This window comes from Scyliorhinus canicula, chromosome 7 (genome assembly GCF_902713615.1).
Source record: "Scyliorhinus canicula chromosome 7, sScyCan1.1, whole genome shotgun sequence".
Taxonomy (NCBI): Eukaryota; Metazoa; Chordata; class Chondrichthyes; order Carcharhiniformes; family Scyliorhinidae; genus Scyliorhinus; species Scyliorhinus canicula.
This window is the reverse complement of record NC_052152.1, coordinates 64,195,151-64,210,656: the sequence shown is the minus strand read 5'-3', so window position 1 is coordinate 64,210,656 and position 15,506 is coordinate 64,195,151.

Here is a 15,506-nt window from a genome sequence, read left to right as displayed (position 1 = left end):
CACAGTGGGCAGTCAGTGGCATACACAGCTTTATGACTGCCTTGCAGTCTGCGGCAATGGTATTCTGTATCCTTCCATCCCGACCCCACAGCCCACCTCCTGGCCACTTCCCCCTACTGCCCCCGGCCCTGGCAGAATCCCCGCCAGCCAGCGGCACAACTGTCACCAAACTATGGCGAAGTTGGACACTTTCCGTGCTGCCTCTCCCTCAGCAGCCATGACGCAGGTTTCAGAGTCTTTAAAAGCACAAGTGAACTGCACTGGTGCGAACTTGGCCCATTGGAGGCAGAGCATTATGGAGTCCCCGGAGAATACCGGGTTGTGCCCGCTAATGACATGCAAACGGTGTGTACTGTGCATGCATTCCAGACCGCATTAACGCTGCTGTCGAGGTGACAAAGAATTGCGATTTTTCATCAAATCAGTGTCAGCCATGATTTGGGCATCAGAACCTATTCTCCGCCCAATCACATTTCCCGATTTTGGCGCCAGCCATCGGAGAATCGCACCCATGGTGTTTTCCTTTATCAGCCTAAACATTGAATATAAGAGCAGGCAAGTTATGTTAGAAGTCTATAAAATGCTAGTTAGGCCACAGTGCAAGCGTTGTGTTCAGTTCTTGTTAGCACATTACCGGATGGATGTCATTGCACTAGCAACGACTCAAAGGATGTTGCCAAGACTGGAGAATTTTAGTTATGTGGAAAGATTGAATAGAACATGTTTTCTTTGGATCAGAAGAAGAGGAGGGAAGATGTAATTGAAGTACATAAAATTATGAGGGGCTGAGGGGTGATTAGAAAGGACATATTTCCTTCAGCAGAGAGGTCTATACCCAGGAGGCATAGATTTAAAATATTTGGCAAAAAGGTACGAGGTGAATTCAGGATACATTTTTTCATTCATAGGGTTGTGGGTTTCTGGAATTCACTGCCTGAAAGGATATTAGAATTAGAAAATCTCAAAGCCTTATAGAAAGTGTTATAAACTATCGATGATGGACCAAGAGCAGGAAGGTGGGATTAGGATGGATAGCTCTTTTTTCAGATAGCACAAATACAATGGGCTGAATGGCCTCCTTCTGTTTCATAAATTGTATATGTATGATGTTCCATGTTCTAACTGCATTTTGTGGTCAAGAAAGAGGAATCTTAAAGACTTAGCCTGTCCTCATTTGCCCTCTTCCCTTGAATTGACATTCTTGCAGTGTCCATCACTCATGACCTATTTGAATAAGTAAAGCCATCGGTCAAATATCCTTCCCTTCCATTTCTTCTGCTTTGGTAAGAAATAGGACTCCACTTTTCTTTCCTTTCTTCTGAAAGCATTGGCTCATTAGTTAGCTGCAACTCCACTCATGGTCCATTATATGCCAAGTGATTGTTATTCATCTGTGACCCTAAATGATGAGTGTTAGCAGACTATCCTATTTTGGGCACACTGTAGGTAAATCACCTTCTGCCCGCAACTGATGTCACAGCAGAGTTAGCTGAGTTATACTCAGAAGTAGAATGCCTTTTCCACTTTCGTCAAAGAAAATTTGAACCAATGGCAGCCCCTGCTGCCAACCAGCTGAGACCAGTTAACACACCACCTTGCCAAACCTGGGATTTTCCTCGTCTGGCTGGCTCAGCTGCTCACTGTGAAAGCAAAGCCTGTGTTTATTTAGTTCTAATGGATTTTAGCTCATCTTGTCGCCCATAGTGACCTCCCGTGTCAAGCAAGGTTTCAGCCAGGCTGCTCATTCAGAACATGATGTGACACCAAGACATTCCATCTTGAGGGTGAGGAGATCGGACTGCATCTAGCCTGTCTTAAATTGAATTCTTCATTCTGTGATTCAATTACTAAGCAGCATTGATAATAACGATACAGACATCCATCGTCTAATCCAACCAGTTTCACTAGTGAGAAGGAAGCACCTGGTCTTGAGTGTGCAAACAGCTAGAGAAGGTAAACATGGAAATGGCAATGGAGGAAAGCTTGCGAGGACATCACAATTTCTTTCTTTTATCATGCTTCAGCAGTTTAAAAAAATGTTCTTGTCATACTTTATCCTTGAATGCAGAACAGAACATTCATTGCTTGTTCAATAATAGTATGTTTATATTGGATGGCAATCCTTATAATATATGGCCGAAGTAGAATTTTAAAGCAACGATAACTATCAGTTCTGTAAATCACCTAGAAAAGGACAAACTCAAGTAATTTTTTAAAAAACTGTTACTATTGCCTTTTAAATTTGTTTAACATATTCTCAAGTTTATTATTGCGAAAGAGATATCTTCAGCTGGATTCCCCGATTCTCAGGCTATGTCCTGACGCCAGCATGGGAACGGTAGCCTTTTACGACTGAAAACATGGATCAAAATGGCCACCAATCCTCTGTTTGGCAGGGGGCAAGAGGTAGCGTAGAGCACCCGGGTCTAACGGGGTTACGGGTATAGGGTGGATACGTGGGTTTGAGTAGGGTGATCATTGCTCGGCACAACATCGAGGGCCGGAGGGCCTGTTCTGTGCTGTACTGTTCTATGAACTGCCAATACGGCCCAGAGAATTGCCGGGTGCGTGGCCATGCATGCGCACGGTGGCGTGCCCCCACTTTGGCCGGCTCACGACTCCCGGACCACCCCCCAACAGGGCCCCCAGCCCCTGCCAAAGTCCCCCTTGCCACGGATTGGCCCTTCCCCGACTGTGGTGGCTCTGGACTGAGTTCGCAGCTGCCACACCGAGTTGCCGACAAATTATAGCACACGCGACCGGGGCTGGTTTAGCACACTGGGCTAAATCACTGGCTTTTAAAGCAGACCAAGGCAGGCCAGCAGCACGGTTCAATTTACGTACCAGCCTCCCCGGACAGGCGCCGGAATGTGGCGACTGTGGGCTTTTCACAGTAACTTCATTGAAGCCTACTCGTGCCAATAAGCGATTTTCATTTTCATTTTCCATTCAACAGTGCCCCCAGCCCCTGCCAAAATCCCCCCTATCACAGATCGGCCCTCCCCCAACTGTGGTGGCACTGGACTGAGTCCGCAGCTGCCACACCGAGTTCCCGACAAATGATAGCACACGCGACCGACGCCGTCGGGAACTCAGTTGGTCGGGGGCGGAGCATCGGTGGGAGGGCCTCAGGCAATGTCCTGAGGCCATCGATACAGAGCGCGGTGTACTGTAGGAGGAAGTAGTGCATTGTGAAAGCAGCACCACCCCCGATTTCATCGGAAACGTTGATTCTCCGGCCGATTGCCGAATGCGATTTCGCCGGATTTCATATACAATGAAATATGATTTGAATAACCATCACCTTTGCTGTGCAAATGCATACAAACTCAATGTCACAAACAACAGTAAGATATAAACTGTGGTTGAAGTATTTTTTGTGGTGAAGGTTGAGGAGGGAAGTGCCAACTAAAACACTGCTTTCTCAAACGACACTGTCGGGCCTCTAACACAAATCTAGCTACCTTAGGAATTCTGTGTTTGAGACCCCGCCACAGCAGTGTAATCTCTTTTAGCAAAGTTGCAAATGACGTACTTTGTGACTATGATCTTGATAAACTATCTCTACTGGTCTTTCTTAACCTATTGCACCTTTCAACATAGTTGACCACACCATCCTCTTCCAATGCCTCTCCTCCATCACCCAGCTGGGTGGAATTGCCCTCATTTGGTTACGTTCTTAAATATCCAATCATCGCCCAAGAATCAGTTGCAATGGTTTATCTTCCTACTCCCAAACAGTTACTTCTTGTGTCCACCAAAGATCCATCCTAGGAGTGGTGTTACCGAGCCACTCTTGATGATGGATGTAGAAGTCCCCCACCCAGAATATATTCTGTGCCATTGTCATCCTCAATGCTTCCTCCAAGTGGTGTTCAACATGGATCGGTACTGCTTCATCAGCTAAAGGGGGATGATAAGTGGTAACCAGCAGCAGGTGCTCTTGCCCATGTTTGACTTGATGCCATGAGATTTCATGTGGTCTGGAGTCGATATTGAGGATTCCTAGGGCAACTCCCTCCCAACCTCTTGTAGGCCTGTCCTGCCAGTAGGTCATCATTTACCCAGTGTTGGTATTGGTGGTGCCATGGACATGAGGCAGGATTTCCCCAGTCACACTTGAAGTACGATGGTGGGTGGGAAAAGTGGTGTTTTCCCCGCTGTGCGCAATGGTATGTTCTTGCATCATATTGTCCCCTCTCTGCCTCATTATTGATGGAAAGACAGAAAACACATCTGTTTGCAGGCAGGAGGCCCTGATTTGTCCACCCCACTTTGATCTCAGTGGTTCCTTCCCCTAGGCACCATATTTAAATCACACTCCCACACAACCTTCTCAATGTCTCTTGGCCAGGATAGCACCAGCAAAGAAATGTTGTCAAAAGGCAAGGAGTGCGCTCCCAAGTTCAGTGACGTTTTGATGGGCTACCTGCTGGTCACTGGCGGGGGCCTGCTGAGATGTCCTCCACCCCTTTAATGGCTGGACAAGGTCCAATCATACCATCACTCTGTCTTGGGAGGTCGTGTCTTTGGCAGTCAGCGCGAACGGGGTGCACAAAATGTCTGCAATCCAGTGCAGGAAGAGGGTGAATGATCTCATCCGTTCAGGCAGGGTAACTCAACCATCTCATTAACCACAACTCACATATTCACAAGGCCATCAGGACTTAGCAGGCTGACACTCCACAGGGATCTCACACATTGATAGCTGAAGGCATATCACCACTCACTCTCTCACACACATCTTTACATGTCCAGCTGAACCCAGATCCTGTATACATCATGCGCTCATCCCGTCCACTGCTCCACTCATCATCCACACAAAGCAGGCATCCTTGTCCTTTGCCTTGACATGTGTCCTGCTCGCAATCTCTTCATTTGTCTTCATGCAAGACGACGTCATGCACAATGGGAGGGACAAGTCAGAGAGCAGGGGTTGATTGGCTGAACTTAAAGACCTCATTCCATGTGAGGAGTGTGTCATCATGCTGGCTGGAGAGGACAGGGGCCATACATGTGGCAACAGTGAGATGAGTAACACCAACCCAAATAGCCACCCTGCACCAGCTCATCCCTCAGACAAACATACAGTGAGTCCACTCTGCTATCTTCCATTCCTTTACCATGCTTAAGGTTTTTTTTAAAATTTAGAGTACCCAATTATTTTTTTCCAGTTAAGGGGCAATTTAACGTGGCCAATTCACCCCATGCAGACACGGGGAGAAAGTTCAAACTCCACACAGACAGTTTACCCTGCTTAAGTAATCTCTACTTTATGTCATAGGCACCTCTAGAAATCGTCCAAGGGCATCATCCAGCCAGGCCCTCATCTCCAGCCCTAAAGACACCTCAGTGACAGAAGAAGAGGAGTGAAAAGACCCATCACAGTGCCCACCCACACCCTCCACTGTAGAGAGATATACATTTCAGCGGGACCTAGGTCTAAAGTAGCCCTGATATCACTATCTGGTGAGCACAAGACACAATCTGGACAACAGCAGGTGGAGGCAGGGACATCTGAAGTGCTTGGAGGACTACTGGAGTGCAGGATTCTGCTGAGTCCTAGTATGATGACAAACCTTTGGCCTGAGTCCTAACACAGTTGGGGGAGCTTCAACGGCAGTCAGGGGAATATCAGGAATATTAGATTATCTGAGGGTATAACGCCGGCATGCCAATGTACCGATGTCAACACTCATACAATGGTGGCTGCCATGGAAACCTTGGTTCAGAACATAGCTTCTGCACTGTGCAAAGAACTGCACTTTGGTGTTGACACTGGTGGCATCCATCAATAAGTATGTGAGAAGGGAACAAGGCAACCTGATCTCAACACCTTGGTGTTATCCACCCAGGTGATTCTAGGAGTGATCATCTACAAAATAGATTCAAGGAACAACCGTGGCTGTAAAGGTACAACCATGTCACCAATGTACACAGGTTGGACACTCAGTGGAAGAAAGCTGGAGTAGAGAAAATAAGTGCAAGAACTGTCACCAAAAGAGTCATATTGCCAAGGCATGTTGGGCCCAGCAAAAGTCCACTACACCAAAAAAGTGCAAGAAAAAAACACATTTGAACAGACTAGCCATGCCTATGAATTAGTAGATGAAGTTCAATATCACTCAAAAGGCACCATAACTGAGCTATTGCAGGAGTTGAAGCTAGGCATCTTGTCACTGCAGATTGGTCAACAACTTTTTAGGCATAAACAAAACTCGAATGTCATGAAGTTAAAATGGAAGTGCATACGGGTGCAGCTGCATCATTAATACCTGAGACAATTTATAATAAAAGCTGAAGCATCTGTCTTTAAAACTGTCAAATGTGATCCTAAGGACATATATTGAAAGGTTGTGCTATTGAAAGGAGGCATTGTGATGAATGTTGAAGCAAATGGACAGACAGCGAAGTTGCCTCTTCACGGTGTCCATGGAAGGTTTCCTCCTCTATTTGGCAGGGTATGATTGGCAAAGATTAGGCTTAAATGGGGAACAGCCAATCAACAAGTGGATTTAAAGAGCAACGTTTGAAGGTGTATGAGAAAGGGGTTTGAAGATTCGCTAGGCTCTTTGACTGGACTTGAGGTACAACTAAAAATCAAACCAGACAGCACATTCAAATGCTAGAACCATACCATATGCCATCAAGCCAAAAGTTGAACTAGAGAGACTAACTATATGTGATTGGGCAACACCAATAGTTCCTGTATTGAAATGTGATGCATCAGTGAGAATGTGTGGAGATTTTAAAATAACTTAACCCAGTATTATGTGCAGATCATTCTTTACTGCCGCTGAATGAAGACTTGATTGCTGGACATTCTGGAGGGCAAAAATTCAGTAAAATTGATCTTTCACAGGCATATATAATAATCTTTATTAGTGTCACAAGTATGCTTACATTAACACTGCAATGAAGAAATCCCCTAGTCGCCACATTCCGGCGATTGTTCAGGTACACTGACAGAGAATTCGGAATGTCCAAAGTGTTTGCGTGATCTTTGCAGTTCTCCCTCTTAGATTATGTGAGCAACACCTCAATAAACCGCTCATCTTTTTTGAAAGAAACCAGAGTGTGGACATTTCCATACCTTTTCTCTTTTGAAGAAATCTGACAACTAGTGTGTGACTATGGATGCTAAAACCTTGGCTGCGCAAGGAATGTTTGATGATTCACCTCTCCACTCCCTTCTCCTTTGATATGATCGCCGGTAATGAGATTACATTGGCCAGATGCTGAGATCCTTAATCACTGCACTCTCATATTACACTCTGATACTCATGATGTCTAATGTTTATTGAGGAACTATGATTATTGGAGGAGCCGCTGAGACTTCTTATCTGTGAGCCTACCAATGCCAAGACAGTGAGATCAACATGTATCAGTTGCTGTGATGCACATGTGGATGCCAGTTGGTTGGTATGCTACCTATGATATCTGAAACCTCTGGAAATGAGGAAAAGCAAAAATTTGAACAAGACTTGTAATGTGAGTATAATCTGTTTGGTGCAGGTCAGCTGCAGATGCCCTTGCAGTGGTTAGCATTGAATGGCCAATGACTTCATACGGAATGGAACATGTGGAGTTAGGTCTCAATGCATTTTCCCACATGGGGAATTTTTGATGTTAAATATCTCTCCTGAATATTTTAAATTTATGTTTTAGCAAACTTGGATAATACACCCTGGCCTGGGATTTTTGCTGATTGTAATGATTTTTTTCAGTGCAATTCACCCAAAATCAGATAAACCAATACAAAACATTGAGGTTTTTCAGGCTCAGGCAATATGCAACGCAAATCTATTTTCCACGATCCACTGTGCTAGTTTAAATAATATTGTGTTAGATGCTGGCCCCAACCCCAGATCAAATTAATTACACTGTACCTTTTACAGGCCTTCCAAAGAGGATCTTAAAATTAAGCCGCTTTTGCGCAGCACGGTGGCGCAGTGGTTAGCACTGATGTCTCACGGCGTCGAGGACCGGGTTTAATCCTACCCCCAGGTTACTGTCCGTGTGGCGTTTGCACATTCGCCACGTGTCAGCGTGAGTCTCCCTCTCACAACCTGTTATGTTGTTTGTACAGAGACAATTACTAAGTTGGCATAGCAAAGAACATCTAGTTCAAGACTAGTTAATTTTATTATAGTATAATAAACTGTGAGTAGGAAACTAATGCTATAAAACTGGAACTAATGCAAACCCGACTGACCATGATGGACCAGACTCCCCAGGCTGAAGTGTCACATGCTGCTACTTGCCGGACATCTACTAGTCAGAGGCTATACATATTTACACATAAACACTTGTTTATGCATCTCACTACATCCCTTCCCTTGAGATTTCAAAGAAAACATATAATACATTATTTCAGTAAATATTACATATGATATGCATAAAAATGTATCTTACATCATGTATAGTTATATTGTCCTTTCATAGATCCAACCATTCCGGGTTCTTTCTGGTTCTGTTTCTGATTGATCATCTCAACTTGGTAAATCTGGTGAACCTGTGTGATAGTTCTGAACCTCTGGGGGTACATCTATTATGATTGAATTATTGTTCTGAACATCATTCTGTTCATTGCCATTTAACTCGTTCACTGCTTCTGTTGGTTTCGATGAACTTTCATGTACATTCTCGTCTTGCTGTTCAGCAACAGGTTGTTCACTTTTAGGAGTGCTCATCTATTCCTCCTTAAAACCTGTTCTTTCTCGGTCATCACAGTATAGGATCTTGGACCTGTTTTCTGCAATACCTTAGCACATTTTGACCAGCCATCAGGATCCTCCACTCTCACCATGTCAGTTGGTTTCAGACTCCTGGTAGACTTGTCGTAATATTCCTTTTGTTTCTTACGATTCTCTCTTGCCTCAGTAACAAACCATTTGCTGCACTTAGCTCTGATTGTATGTGGTGATATTTAGAACATGAACCTTTCGTCCATCCATTGTTGAGATTCTGTACCACCATCTCGGTTACTTCAACAATCAGTTTTGACTTTACATCTGACAGTGGTAGTGTTTCCGTTATCATATCTACATGAACCTGCACATCTTCTCCAATGGAGCTGTCATCTTGTACTGTTGTAGCTCTAGGCAACGTATCCGCTACCACAAAATGCTTCATTTCACTCACCTCATGAAGGAGCTGCACTTTTTGTTGGATCAAAAATGTTAATACTGGTGTGGTTGTTAGACCTTTCTTCGGTCTTGTCCATTCTTGTTCATGCTGTTCATTCCAAGTGGGGGGACCTTATAGAAACATTTAAAATTATGAAGGGAATAGATAGGATAGATGCGGGCAGGTTGTTTCCACTGGCGGGTGAAAGCAGAACCAGGGGACATAGCCTCAAAATAAGGGGAAGTAGATTTAGGACTGAGTTTAGGAGGAACTTCTTCACCCAAAGGGTTGTGAATCAATGGAATTCCTTGCCCAGTGAAGCAGTTGAGGCTCCTTCATTACATGTTTTTAAGGTAAAGATAGATAGTTTTTAGAAGAATAAAGGGATTAAGGGTTATGGTGTTCGGGCCGGAAAGTGGAGCTGAGTCCACAAAAGATCAACCATGATCTCATTGAATGGCAGAGCAGGCTCGAGGGGCCAGATGGCCTACTCCTGCTCCTAGTTCTCATGTTCTTATGTTCTTATGTTCAGGATATCTCTAAGACGTGCTACCTTTGCTGAGAGATTTGGTCTGAACTTTCCAATGAAGTTGATCATGCCCAGTACTCTTAGTACTCCCATTTTATCTGTAAGTCGAGACATATTTATGATGGCTTCTCTGCATGTCATCAGACTCTATTCCTTGAACAGATAATCTGTCTCCGAGGAATGTTATTCCCTTTACACCAAACTGATATTTGGCTTAATTGAGTTGTAGCCCATTTCTTGCCTGTCATGTGTTCCTCTTGGGTGGAACCGTAAATTATGATGTCATCAACGTATACTCAAACATGCTGAATGCCTTCAATAATATGTTCCATCGCTCTGTGGCATATTTCTGATGCTGAGTATGCCAAGCGAAGAAAACAATATCTACCAAATAGAGTACTGAATGTACAGTACTTGGAATTTTCTTCATTCAACTTGAGCTGCCAGAATTCTTGCGAAGCATCAAGTTTGCTGAAATATTTCGCACCAGACATCTCACTTGTGATCGTTTAGGTATTGGATAGTGTTCCCTTTTTATTTTCATATTTAAATTTTTGGGATTCACACACATTCGAAGATCATTTTTTTTTTCTTTTTTATACCTACCACTCGAATTGACCCAATCTGTCGGCTCTTCATTCTTTTTTACAATGCCAAGATGTGTCATCCTGTATAATTGTGCCTTTAGACATTCATATAATGGTGCAACATGTATCACCGGTTGAATATCTTTTTTTCAACTTAATCTTGGAAGTGAAAGGTTAAACACCAAAGCCCTGGAATATTTCTGCAAAAGCCTGCACAATAATCTTGACTGATCCACTGTGTGTGATCAGTGCACAGTCAGTGCTATACACTCTTCTCATCAGCTCCAGTGTTTCACACTCTTCATCACCTAATAATGATTCTCAACCTTCAGCAACTAGAGAATTTTAATTTGTGCACTTTATTATTTACTTGTACTTCCAAATCACAAATTCCCAGGGCTGGATTCCCTGATTCTGGAGCTATGTCTCCTTGCCGGCAGAGAATGGTGGCGTTTTAGGCCAGAAAGAAATGACACAAAATGGCCAATTCCCCGTTTTGCTGGAGACTAGTATGCCGGCAGCGTACAGCATCCAGCTCTAGCTATTCATATGCCCCGGAGAATTGCCGGGTCCTTGGCTGCGCATGCGCACGGTGGCGGCCTGCATCGGCTACGCCCGTGCTAGGTGGCAGAGGCCACTCGTGGATACGGCCTGCAAAATAGTGCCCCATTTTGCCGGCTCAAGCGCCCAGGACCACTCCCACAGTACTCGCAGTCCCAAATAAAGTCCCCCCTTGCTGGTGGGTCGGCCCTCCCCGACTATAGCGGCACTGGACAGAGTCTGCAGCCGCCACACCGAGTTCCTGACAGGATGGAACCACACACAACCCACGCTGTCGGGAACTCGGCCGGTCGGGGGTGGAGCACTGGGGAGTGGGCCTCAGGCAATGTCTTGATGCCATCAATACGGGGTGCTGCATAATCCTAGAATACGCTGCTTTGGAGGGCATGTTGCATCGCCAAAACGGCGGTGCTCCCGATTTGGTCGGGAACTTTGATTCTATAATTCTCCGGCTGATTGCTGAATGCGATTTCGGAGTCGCCAATTAGAGAATCCTGCCCCCAATATGTCAATTTTCTGACCATTATAGTCCTTCAACAAGACTGGTTTATTCACTCTTCTCAGTTTTAATTGCATAGTCTTGATATTACAGATGCTTATGAGATTTGTTCTTGCTCCTGTATCTAACTTCACAGTGATTTATCGATGTATCAAAAAAGAAACTGTCCATTTGTCCTTTGTCACTATTAAAGTATCACTTTTTGTTCTTTTAGGCAACATTTTATTCTTTTTGTCTGTGCTTGCCCTGTCTTCATCCGAGACTACATCAACAAAAAAATGTGCCTTTCAAATGAATGTCATCAATTGTATTGATTGACTTCCTTGCATTAACTATTTTGCTTATGAAACATTGGTTTGCAAAACGATCTTTTCCTTTGCACATTGTGCAGATTTTTCCATAAGCTGGACATTACCTCGGTAGGTGCCTGTTTCCATATCTTTTGCATGTAATTGCTGCTTCTGTCCAGCATTTAAAATAGCCACTGCTGCTGAGACCATGTTTAATTTTTGAGTGCATCACAACATAGGAGCATTAGCATCGCTCCTAATTTTCGCCAAAACCTCATAAATTGAATGTGCTGCACAGCTGGTTCACTAGCATGGCAAATCTTAATTGCATCTTCTAACTGAAACTCATCCTCCCCCAAGAGATGTTCATGCACCTGATCATCGTTTATTCCAAAGACAATTTGATCCTGATGCACTGAAGATTTTAAAGTTGCAAAGTTATACGTTTAAACTTTTAATTTAAGGTCAGTAAGAAAGCTTTCAAAAGGACTCAACATTCTTATAATAATAATAATATTTCATTGTCAGAAGTATGAATTTACTGTGAAAAGCCCCTAGTCGCCACTTTCCGGCACCTGTTGGGGTAAGCTGGTAGGGGAATTGAACCCATGCTGCTGGCCTTGTTCTGCATTACAAACCAGCTGTCTAGCACACTGAGCGAACCAAGCCCTCTTTTGTGTGCTTGTTCTAAATATATATCGCTCAAAAGTTTCATTCTTTTTTGCCGTGCAATGCTCAGTTCAGTTCAGTTCCCCTGCTAATTCAGCAGGGGATTGGGAACCTGAATTGTAGCTCCAGTATACAGGAGGTTGAGAGTAGTGAGGTCATGAGTAACGTTTCAAAGTTGCAGGAGTGTACTGGCAGGAAGGAAGGTGGTTTAAAGTGCGTCTACTTCAATGCCAGGAGCATCCAGAATAAGGTGGGTGAATGTGCGGCATGGGTTGGTACCTAGAACTTCGATGTTGTGGCCATTTCGGAGACATGGATAGAGCAGGGACAGGAATGGTTGCTGCAGGTTCCGGGGTTTAGATATTTCAGTAAGCTCAGTGAAGGTGGTAAGAAAGGGGGAGGGGTGGCATTGTTAGTCAAGGACAGTATTACGGTGGCAGAAAGGACGTTTGGTGAGGACTCGTCTACTGAGGTAGTATGGGCTGAGGTTAGAAACAGGAAAGGAGAGGTCACCTGTTAGGGGTTTTCTATAGGCCTCCGAAAAGTCCAGAGATGTAGAGGAAAGGATTGCAAAGATGATTCTGGATAGGAGCGAAAGTAACAGGGTAGTTGTTTTGGGGGACTTTAACTTTCCAAATATTGACTGGAAACACTGTAGTTCGAGTAATTTAGATGGGTCCGTTTTTGTCCAATGTGTGCAGGAGGGTTTCCTGATGCAGTATGTAGATAGGCCAACGAGAGGCGAGGCCGTATTGGATTTGGTACTGGGTAATGAACCAGGACAGGTGTTAGATTTGGAGGTAGGTGAGCACTTTCGTGATAGTGACCACAATTCGATTACGTTTACTTTAGAGATGGAAAGGGATAGGTATATATCTGGGGGAAAGGCAATTATGATGTGATGAGGCAAGACTTAGGATGCATGGGATGGAGAGGAAAACTGCAGGCGATGGGCACAATGGAAACGTGGAGAGGTTCAAGGAACAGCTACTGCGTGTCCTTGATAAGTATGTACCTGTCAGGCAGGGAGGAAGTTCTCGAGCAAGGGAACCGTGGTTTACTAAAGCAGTTGAAACACTTGTCAAGAGGAAGAAGGTGGCTTATGTAAACATGAGACGTGAAGGTCATTTAGGGCGCTCGAGAGTTACAAGTTAGCTAGGAAGGATCTAAAGAGAGAGCTAAGAAGAGCCAGGAGGAGACATGAGAGGTCTTTGGCAGGTAGGATCAAGAATAAACCTAAAGATTTCTATAGATATGTCAGGAATAAAAGAATGACTAGGTTAAGAGTAGGGCCAGTCAAGGATAGTAGTAGGATGTTGTGCATGGAGTCCGAGGAGATAGGAGAGGTGCTAAATGAATATTTTTCGTCAGTATTCACACAGGAAAAAGACAATGTTGTTGAGGAGAATACTGAGATACAGGCTACTAGACTAGAAGGGTTGAGGTTCATAAGGAGGAGGTGTTAGCGATTCTGGAAAGTGTTAAAATAGATAAGTCCCCTGGGCCGGATGGGATTTATCCTAGGATTCTCTGGGAAGCTAGGGAGGAGATTGCTGAGCCTTTGGCTTTGATCTTTAAGTCATCTTTATCGACAGGAATAGTGCCAGAAGACTGGAGGATAGCAAATGTTGTCCCCTTGTTCAAGAAGGGGAGTAGAGACATCCCCGGTAACTATAGACCAGTGAGCCTTACTTCTTTTGTGGGCAAAGTATTGGAAAGTTTTATAAGCGATAGGATGTATATTCATCTGGAAAGGAATAATTTGATTAGGGATAGTCAACATGGTTTTGTGAAGGGTAGGTCGTGCCTCACAAACTTTATTGAGTTCTTTGAGAAGGTGACAAAACAGGTGGATGAGGGTATATGGATTTTGGTATATGGCAGTTGATGTGGCGTACATGAATTTCAATAAAGCGTTTGATAAGGTTCCCCACGGTAGGCTATTGCAGAAAATAAGGAGGCATGGGATTCAGGGTGATTTAGCAGTTTGGATCAGAAATTGGCTAGCTGGAAGAAGACAAAGGGTGGTGGTTGATGGGAAATGTTCAGACTGGAGTCCAGTTACCAGTGGTGTACCACAAGGATCTGTTTTGGGGCCACTGCTGTTCGTCATTTTTATAAATGACCTGGAGGAAGGTGTAGAAGAATTGGTGAATAAATTTGCAGATGACACTAAAGTCGGTGGAGTTTTGGACAGTGCAGAAGGATGTTACAAGTTACAGAGGGACATAGATAAGCTGCAGAGCTGGGCTGACAGGTGGCAAATGGAGTTTAATGCAGAAAAGTGTGAGGTCATTCATTTTGGAAGGAATAACAGGAAGATAGAGTACTGGGCTAATGGTAAGATTCTTGGTAGTGTGGATGAGCAGAGAGATCTCAGTGTCCATATACATAGATCCCTGAAAGTTGTCACCCAGGTTGAGAGGGTTGTTAAGAAGGCGTACGGTGTGTTAGCTTTTATTGGTAGAGGAATTGATTTTCGGAGCCATGAGGTCATGGTGCAGTTGTATAAAACTCTGGTGCAGCCGCATTTGGAGTATTGCGTGCAGTTCTGGTCGCCGCATTATGGGAAGGATGTGGAAGCATTGGAAAAGGTGCAGAGGAGATTAACCAGGATGTTGCCTGGTATGGAGGGAAGATCTTATGAGGGAAGGCTGAGGGACTTAAGGCTGTTTTCGTTAGAGAGAAGAAGGTTAAGAGGGGACTTAATTGAGGCATACAAGATGATCAGAGGATTAGATAGGGTGGACAGTGAGAGCCTTTTTCCTTGGATGGTGATGTCTAGCACGAGGGGACATAGCTTTAAATTGAGGGGAGATAGATATAAGACAGATGTTAGAGGTAGATTCCTTACTCAGAGAGTAGTAAGGGCGTGGAATGCCCTGCCTGCAACAGTAGTGGATTCGCCAACACTAAGGGCATTCAAATGGTTGTTGGATAGACATATGGACGAGAAGGGAATAGTGTAGATGGGCTTTAGAGGGGTTTCACAGGTCGGCGCAACATTGAGGGCCGATGGGCCTGTACTGCGCTGTAATGTTCTATGTTCTATGTTCTAACCAGCTGTCTAGCACACTGAGCTAAACAAGCCCTCTTCAGTGTGCTTGTTCATTCTTTTTTGCCGTGCAATGTTCAGCAAATTTTTTTATGACAGCATCAAAGCTTTTACTGCCGTCCTCTTGTTCATATACAAAACTGTTCACATACAAAACTGTTACATATCTCAATTGTGTGCCAGCCTT